At 45.7% G+C, this 9,321-nt stretch overlaps 1 pseudogene; it reads right to left on the reverse strand.

Moving 5' to 3' along the window:
* Positions 1-4,609: 4,609 nt before the first annotated feature.
* LOC142188747 (olfactory receptor 5P60-like) lies at positions 4,610-5,556 on the reverse strand (annotated as a pseudogene).
* Positions 5,557-9,321: the final 3,765 nt, after the last annotated feature.

Raw genomic sequence — 9,321 nt, forward strand, 5'->3', positions numbered from 1 at the left:
TCAGTGTTTAGGTTTATCCAAAACCTGCAAATTACTTTATGAAATAAAAGTGCCTGTTGTTTTTTTCCACTATTTGCCTCCTTCTGCCACTGATCAAATCTGTACAATAGAAGTCTATGGAGAGGGGGGAGAGGAGAGCCATCTGCACTATAGAGACACAGTTTCCTTTCATAACACAGCTGGATTATCAGGTATTACTATCCAGCTTTCTTCTGGTATAAATCACTCATTTAATGCTGCCTCCTATTATCTGTCTCTCCTTCTCCCCCTCCCCCCTCTCCATAGATGGTATTGTTCAAAGTATGGACCAAGATCAATCCGATAAGACGTGAAGACAACAATAATAGTTAAAGGCACAGACACTTTTCTTTAGTAACATGTTTTGCAAAGTTTGTTCCCTTCAGGTGAAAATATTTTAAAAAATCAATAAAAATTTACTTACACTTTAAGGGGGGAACAGGTAACACTGGCCACGCCCCCTCACATCTCTCCCAATTACTATACAAGGAGGGAATTGTGGGAGCTCAGACATATAAAATGTTATATGTTATAGAATGTTTTAATTATTGTAAATACAATTATTGAATGTACAAAATAAATATTACAATATAGGAAATAATTTAAAAAAAAAACTCTTATGGAACAAACTCAAAAATTATATATGTACATTGTCTCTAAAGAGGAAGATCGCTATATTTTTAATAAAATAAATTTTTTTTAAAAGTTATTTGATGTTTTCGACTTTTTAAACAAACTCTGAAGGAGGAATCAGAGGTCTTTTAGATTGGCTCCAGTCAAAACAGTTGAAGAGGATATACAAGGACCCTGCCCATAAGAGCTTACACTCTACGGGAGAGAGGACCCTGCCCATAAGAGCTGACACTCTACAGAAGATAGGACCCTGCCCATAAGAGCTGACACTCTACAGGAGAGAGGACCCTGCCCATAAGAGCTTACACTCTACAGGAGAGAGGACCCTGCCCATAAGAGCTTACACTCTACAGGAGAGAGGACCCTGCCCATAAGAGCTTACACTCTACAGGAGAGAGGACCCTGCCCATAAGAGCTTACACTCTACAGGAGAGAGGCCCCTGCCCATAAGAGCTGACACTCTACAGGAGAGAGCACCCTGCCCATAAGAGCTGACACTCTACAGGAGAGCACCCTGCCCATAAGAGCTTACACTCTACAGGAGAGAACCCCCTGCCCATAAGAGCTTACACTCTACAGGAGAGAACCCCCTGCCCATAAGAGCTTACACTCTACAGGAGAGAGGACCCTGCCCATAAGAGCTTACACTCTACAGGAGAGAGGACCCTGCCCATAAGAGCTTACACTCTACAGGAGAGTGGACCCTGCCCATAAGAGCTTACACTCTACAGGAGAGTGGACCCTGCCCATAAGAGCTTACACTCTACAGGAGAGAGGACCCTGCCCATAAGAGCTTACACTCTACAGGAGAGTGGACCCTGCCCATAAGAACTTACACTCTACAGGAGAGTGGACCCTGCCCATAAGAGCTTACACTCTACAGGAGAGAGGACCCTGCCCATAAGAGCTTACACTCTACAGGAGAGAGGACCCTGCCCATAAGAGTTAACACTCTACAGGAGAGAAGACCCTGCCCATAAGAGCTTACACTCTACAGGAGAGAGATCCCTGCCCATAAGAGCTTACACTCTACAGGAGAGAGGACCCTGCCCATAAGAGCTTACACTCTACAGAAGAGAGGACCCTGTCCATAAGAGCTTACACTCTACAGGAGAGAGGACCCTGTCCATAAGAGCTTACACTGTACAGGAGAGAGGACCCTGCCCATAAGAGCTTACACTCTACAGGAGAGAGGACCCTGCCCATAAGAGCTTACACTCTACAGGAGAGAGGACCCTGCCCATAAGAGCTTACACTCTACAGGAGAGAGGACCCTGCCCATAAGAGCTTACACTCTACAGGAGAGAGGACCCTGCCCATAAGAGCTTACACTCTACAGGAGAGAGGACCCTGTCCATAAGAGCTTACACTCTACAGGAGAGAGGACCCTGCCCATAAGAGCTTACACTCTACAGGAGAGTGGACCCTGCCCATAAGAGCTTACACTCTACAGGAGAGAGGACCCTGCCCATAAGAGCTTACACTCTACAGGAGAGAGGACCCTGCCCATAAGAGCTTACACTCTACAGGAGAGTGGACCCTGCCCATAAGAGCTTACACTCTACAGGAGAGAGGACCCTGCCCATAAGAGCTTACACTCTACAGGAGAGAGGACCCTGTCCATAAGAGCTTACACTGTACAGGAGAGAGGACCCTGCCCATAAGAGCTTACACTCTACAGGAGAGAGGACCCTGCCCATAAGAGCTTACACTCTACAGGAGAGAGGACCCTGTCCATAAGAGCTTACACTGTACAGGAGAGAGGACCCTGCCCATAAGAGCTTACACTCTACAGGAGAGTAGACCCTGCCCATAAGAGCTTACACTCTACAGGAGAGAGGACCCTGCCCATAAGAGCTGACACTCTACAGGAGAGAGGACCCTGCCCATAAGAGCTTACACTCTACAGGAGAGTGGACCCTGCCCATAAGAGCTGACACTCTACAGGAGAGAGGACCCTGCCCATAAGAGCTGACACTCTACAGGAGAGAGGACCCTGCCCATAAGAGCTTACACTCTACAGAAAATAGGACCCTGCCCATAAGAGCTGACACTCTACAGGAGAGAGGACCCTGCCCATAAGAGCTGACACTCTACAGGAGAGAGGACCATGCCCATAAGAGCTTACACTCTACAGGAGAGAGGACCCTGCCCATAAGAGCTGACACTCTACAGGAGAGAGGGCTCTGTCCATAAGAGCTTACACTGTACAGGAGAGAGGACCATGCCCATAAGAGCTTACACTCTGCAGGGGAGAGGATCTGAGAAAGCCAGTGGTGGTGAAACACGAAGTGTAGGTCCCTGCATGTCATTTGCATGTCCGTGTAGAGCCTGGTTGTTACTTTCCAACATGACTTCAGGTAATCCCTAGATGTTCCTCCTTTGTGAGTTTGTCTCCATCTCTCCTGCACAGTGCCCGGTAGTGTCTTTGTATTGGAGCTTATTGTTTACTCCTTCTCATAATATCGGTTTGATAGTCTTTATCTCCATACGTTTTACATAGTGACATTGGAGGAAAAGGATCTTCACACATGTGCAATGGAGCTTAACCCTGGAGAAGGCGTGTGTATGAGAGTGGAGTATTGACTACGAATGCCACGTGGTCCTTCTGTTATTACAGATGTGTCAGCCATTACCTTTTCTCATAGGACTATTATTTATAAGAGGACACTAGAATAACTAATAAGGTGGTCATTTATATTGTGTAGGATACAAGTATGTGGGCACCAAGCTTCATCCGTGAGTTGGTCGGATTTACAGTCTCAAACAGTGTGTCAGGAGAGGAACTCCTACCGTTATAGTTACCTATAGGAGTCCCTGTCGCCATATACCATATACTGGTCTGTAGTGAATATAGTAGAGGTGTAAATAACTATAATCCTAGTAGTCCCAACAGAGCGGGGTTACATTTTAGTGTACATAAGGCAGCTCTTTTACTTTCTTGTACACTACTATTGTCTTTGTGTTACTTTGCACATGTAATGGAATTAGCCATGATGTGGAGTTTCTTTGCTGAGACTTGTATAGTGTGTATTATTGGTACGCGTGGTCTTTGCAAACCAATAGAGCGCGCTGACTGGAATGTGCAAGCCTGTCTTCCCTTATTGGGCCATATCACTGAGATTCTGTCTTCCTAATCACATCAGGGAAGACAGGCTTGCACATTCCAGTGAGCGCCCTCTATTGGTTTGCCACACTGAGGCACCTGACTTCCTAATTACATCATGGAAGACAGATTTGCATATTCTTCCCATGGTCAATATAGTTGTGTTATTCTTATGTCAGCATTTGGGGGCGATGCTTCCAATTTTGCCCAGGGCCACGCTTTGTCTAAAACTGTCCCTGGTTAGGGGTTCTGGGGTTCACTTTTTCCAGAACATCTAAGTTATGGAGGTTTATTCATTTAAGATTTGAAAGGGAATGTGGATTTTTCTAACGTTGCAAAGATGCGTCTTTGTTTAGAAAACATTCCTCCAGTTACAAATAACTTCTCATAAATGAATAGGGCATGTGACTATAAGAAAGTTTGTAATGTATCTTATTAAGGAGAACTGTTTCCTTCCCCATTTATTAAGCTGTTCTACCGCTCCTTATCCTCAGTCTCACTGCTTGTTCACATTATATCCGTCTCCGTATTCAGCCTGACACAGAGGTCTATGGAGCAGGGAGGGGTGGAGTAAGGTGTTTCTATCATTTGGTGAATTCATTTATTGCCTCATTCTGTGTATTATCAGCTTCTTATCTACAACAAATGTTACAAAGGCAAGGAACAGCAGAATGTAACAGCAGCGATTTTTTGAGTGTCTTTTCTATTTCTCGCCTCTCTTTATAGACTGAAAGTCACAAAATTTGTTAATGAAGTACATTACAGAAGAAATGACACAAATGATGCCAGAAAATCAAAAGTTGTCTGAAAGTTTAGTTATGTTCCAAAATACATTGATTTCAATGGGGTTATTTACCGGGATTTTTGATGGTCTCCCAACTCAAGAACATGTTTAATCTTATGAAAAGCGTCTTTAAAGTCTTTGTTCCTCAGGGTGTATATAATGGGGTTAAGCAGGGGGGTCACCACAGTATATATCAGAGATAAGACCTTACTCAGGGTCAGGGATTCTCCTCTTATTGGAAACATATAAACGATAAGTAATGTTCCATAGAATATGGAGACCACGGTGAGGTGGGAGCTGCAGGTGGAGAAGGCTTTATGTCTTCCGGTATTGGATGGGATCTTCAGGATGGTGATAGCGATGTACACATAGGACATGACAATGACTAGGAAAGGTAAAATTGTAAATAAAAATCCAAACATAAGAGCAATGGTATGAATGATGGATGTATCGGAGCAGGAGAGCTGAACGAGGGGGTCAAAATCGCAGTAGAAATGATCAATGACGTGAGGTCCACAGAAGTGGAGATAACACATAGAAATTACGACAATCGACGTCACCATAAATCCTATCAACCAAATTATATGAACTAATATCAGACAAAATTTATGATCCATGATGGAGTGATAGCGGAGGGGGTTACAGATGGCCACGTACCGGTCATAAGACATCACCGACAGGAGAAGACATTCCGAGAACTCTGAGAAAGCAAAGATGAAAAACTGGATGAAGCAGCCGATGAGAGTCACTCGCTCCCTCCTTATAGTACAGTGCAGAGAAGGGTGGGGACAATATCTGTGGTCAGCAGGAGGTCACACAACGAGAGCTGTGTAATGAAGAAGTACATGGGGGACTGAAGGGATTTACTCACTAAATACAAGACCATGATAAGAAGGTTTCCTGAAATGGCTCCATAATATATCAACATCAGTAGTGAGAACAATATCAAGGTGAAGTTCTGGAGATTACGGAATCCCAGAAGGCTGATGGAGGTGATGTTATTTGTCAAGGCCATCTAAGGAGAAGAAACAAATAAGTGATCAGATCTTAGTGTGATGCTTATTCTACTTTTTGTTTTTCCTTCAAAAATTTTCCTAATAATAAGAGACATCAGAAATGTCATTGTAATAGAGACAGATGGAAATACAATGCAATAAAAGACAAGTAAGGTCGGGTTCACTTCAGTGCCCGGTCTCTGCTTTGTGGGTTTCCATCTTCTGCCGATGGGTGCCTGTGAGCGTTTTGTGGTCTCTGCGGTGAAACCATTTTTTTTTTTTAACCAGACACAAAGTCCTGCATGTCCAACTTTGTGTCCAGTTAAAAAAAAAAAAAAAAAAAAAAACGTTTTTGCCACGGAGACCAGAAGACGCTCATGGGATCTCTCAAATGAATGGGTTTGAAAAGTGACTGCCAATTTCCGTCTCCTGTCCAGTTTCTCAGGCAGAAGACAGAAACCTAAAAACGGAGACTGGGCGCAGGTGTGAACCCACCCTAAGAAGCAATGCAAAGAATTTCTTAAGACTTTTGTTTCTTGTGCCATTTCAGTAATTCATTTCCCAACAAGTGCTATAAATATGAGAAAATAACTAAGAGACTCCAACCTATGGGGTATATAGAGGAGGTGCATCTGGATCCAAATCTTTGCCTGTCATGCATTGATGTAGATTTGTCAGTTTTCAGTTGCGAGCTACAATACATCTGATGGTCCCAACCCTCCCAGTCTGGGCTCTTGTATCGCTCTGCCCATTGTCTAAAGACATAACAATAGCAAACGGGAGCACGGGAGTTGAGATATGCACCAATAATGCACCAAGGTGAGGAGCATTTTTGTTCATTTTCAAGGTGCTGCCCAGTTAGTAAATCGGAGTCATGGTGTACAAGTGATGACAATAAGCAGGGAGATCTGTAAGCTTATATCATTGCGTACACCAGCGCCCGCCCCAAGATTAGGAAATTCAATAGTAACTAGGGTTGAGCGATTGGGATCAGAAAAGATCGGATCCCCATCGGCGATGGGGACCGGCTGGAAAATGATCGGAAATCAGATTTTGAAATCTCAAGATTGGCTCAACCCTAAAAGTGAAATTTCCCATAGAGAAGCGATGACTAGGGTTGAGCGATCAGGATCTGAAAAGATCGGATCTCGATCATCGATCGAGCAAATTTCACGATCGGGATCGGCTGGAAAATGATCGGAAATCGGATTTTAAAATCGATCCTGAAATCTCAAGATCGGCTCAACCCTAATAACAACCAAAAAGAACACTTGTAAGTCTAATGACCCTCCTATTATGACGCACACAAAGGTTTTATACCCCAAATCTCCTGATGTAGGGGGACATAGACTTCTTTAAGATCAAACAAGTGTCTATAGAGTGGACTTAAATCTTAATACCTTAATATCTTAAGAGCCTTGTAGTAGCAGAGTACTAGGCTCTTGGGAAGAATTGAGGATTCTAGGAGGCTAATATTATGCTCTAATGATGAATAAAGCCTTGTTAGAGCATAATATTAGTCGCTGGAGGTGAGCCTTAATGGGGTGGTTTTAAATGTTGTTTTTCAATGGTGATGGTGCAGGAGTAGGAGGATGAACTGGTGAGCTGGAGAAGAAACATGGAACTTCATGTTGTGGTGCTTGACACTGGTGGAGATACAAATCCTGGGTCACTCCATTAACTGTTCATTTTGATGAGCATCAGCCAGTCAGCACTGTCAGCTAACAGCCGGCTGCTCTTATTGGTGATGATGCCACCGGCTGTGCTGAAGACCCTTTGAGATAGAACGCTGGTGGCAGGACAGGACAGCACCTCCAAGGCGTAAAGCACCAGTATACTTTTCCCTCCTGGTGACACTAGGCCCGTCAGTGATGGTAGTTTGGAGAGGGGGTGCCATTAACGTGTCCCAGACCTTGGAGAGTGTGCTCCTGATGGGCGTGGACCAGATGGCAGTTGTTAGCCTCTTGGAGGAACTCTCCTCTCTGCCGCCAGCGAGGGTGATGGAAACATCTCCATCATATTCTGCACCAGTTGCTTTTGACAATCATTTATGCGATTGGTCCTCTCCTCTACCGGAATGAAAGACGAGATGTCATTTTGATACCGGGGGTCGAGGATTTCAAAAATCCAGTATTGGTTGCTGTCCATGATGTGTACAATGCGTTTATCAATGGAAGAGCAGCACAACATGAAGTCAGCCATGTGTGCCAGAGTGATAATCAGCATGACTTCGCTGCCCCCACTGGAAGGGTTATTCTCCATTTCCTCCTCTTGCTCCTCTTCCTCCTCCCCTTCGCCTAATCTGTACTGAAGATGCACTGAACTTCCCCGCTAGCCTCGTGTGTGAGAATGATATCATCTGTCACTTCATCCTCCTCCTCCTCTTCCTCCGTCATTCCACACTGTGAAGCGGACAGGAGTGTGCCCTGACTATCCTGCTGGGATGTTTCTGCTCCTATCCCGGACTCCTTAGCATGCAATGCATACATACAGTATGGTATGTTGAGTTCCAGCATGTAGTTACGTCGCACAACAGCTGGTGTTCAGGCAAATGTAGGCATTGCTGAAAGGTTTTCAGGCTAGCAGCGGCTACTGTAGACTTACGAAAGTGGACGCAAAAGCACCGCACTTTCACCAGTAGCTCAGGCACATTGGGGCAGGTTTTTAAAAACCTTTGCACCACCAAGTTGAAAACGTGGGCCAGGCATGGAACATGTTTGAGTCTGGCAAGCTCCAGAGCCGCTACCAGGTTCCAGCTATTGTCACACACAACCATGCCTGGGCCCAGGTGCAGCACCACATTGCCTAATCTCTAGGATGGCATCCCTCACCTCGGGGGCAGTGTGTTTTCTGTCACCTAAGCTGATGAGCTTCAGCACGGCCTGTTGATGTCTCCCCATGCCAGTGCTGCAACGTTTCCAGCTTGCAGCTGGGGTTGATGTTACGGCGGAGGAGGAGGAGGAGGAGGAGGATGGTTTGTGAGAACCCCTGCCAGGAATCTTGAGTTGGGAGAGAAGGCAGGCTGCCTCTACTACATTCCCCTAGTGTGCCGTGAGTGAGATGTAGCATCCCTGTCCGCATGCTCTTGTCCACACATCGGTGGCCAAGTGGACCTTAGTGCAAAGCACGGGACTCAGGGCCCGCCTGATGTTATGGGACACATGCTGGTGCAAGGCGGGGACGGCACACCAAGAGAAGTAGTGACGACTAGGGGCAGCATAGCGAGGTGCCGCAGCTGCCATCAGGTCACAGAAGGCCTGAGTCTCCACAAGCCTAAATGGCAACATCTCCAGGGTCAGCAGTTTGGAGATGTGCCTGTTTAAGGCTTGGGCATGTGGGTGGCTTGCGTTGTACTTCTGCCTATGATCAAACACCTGACAGATGGAGAGTTGCTGGGAAGAGGCACATGATGGTGCGGGTGAAGGAGCAGAGGCAGGTAAAGGGGAGGATGAGGGTGAAATCCCCAAAGTGACAGAAGCAGATGTGGAGGTGTCATGGCTGGTGGTCTGGACTGCAGCGCCAGCACTGGAAACAGTACAAGAGACAGTGGTGGCAACGCTGTACGATGATTGTCCTGCATTTGCTCTCTCCCACTGAGCCCAGTGCTTGCTTTCCATATGACGGTGCATGGCTGAGGTGGTCAGGTTGCTCTTCTCAGATCTCCTACTCAGTTTTGAGTTGCACAGTGTGCAAACTGCACTCAGTATGTCCTCCACGCATATGTTGAAAAATCTCCACACCATCAAGGAATGTGGCCTTGATGGGGAAGTTTTTCGCGAGTGGCT

This window comes from Leptodactylus fuscus, unplaced genomic scaffold, assembly GCF_031893055.1.
Source record: "Leptodactylus fuscus isolate aLepFus1 unplaced genomic scaffold, aLepFus1.hap2 HAP2_SCAFFOLD_734, whole genome shotgun sequence".
Classification (NCBI taxonomy): domain Eukaryota; kingdom Metazoa; phylum Chordata; class Amphibia; order Anura; family Leptodactylidae; genus Leptodactylus; species Leptodactylus fuscus.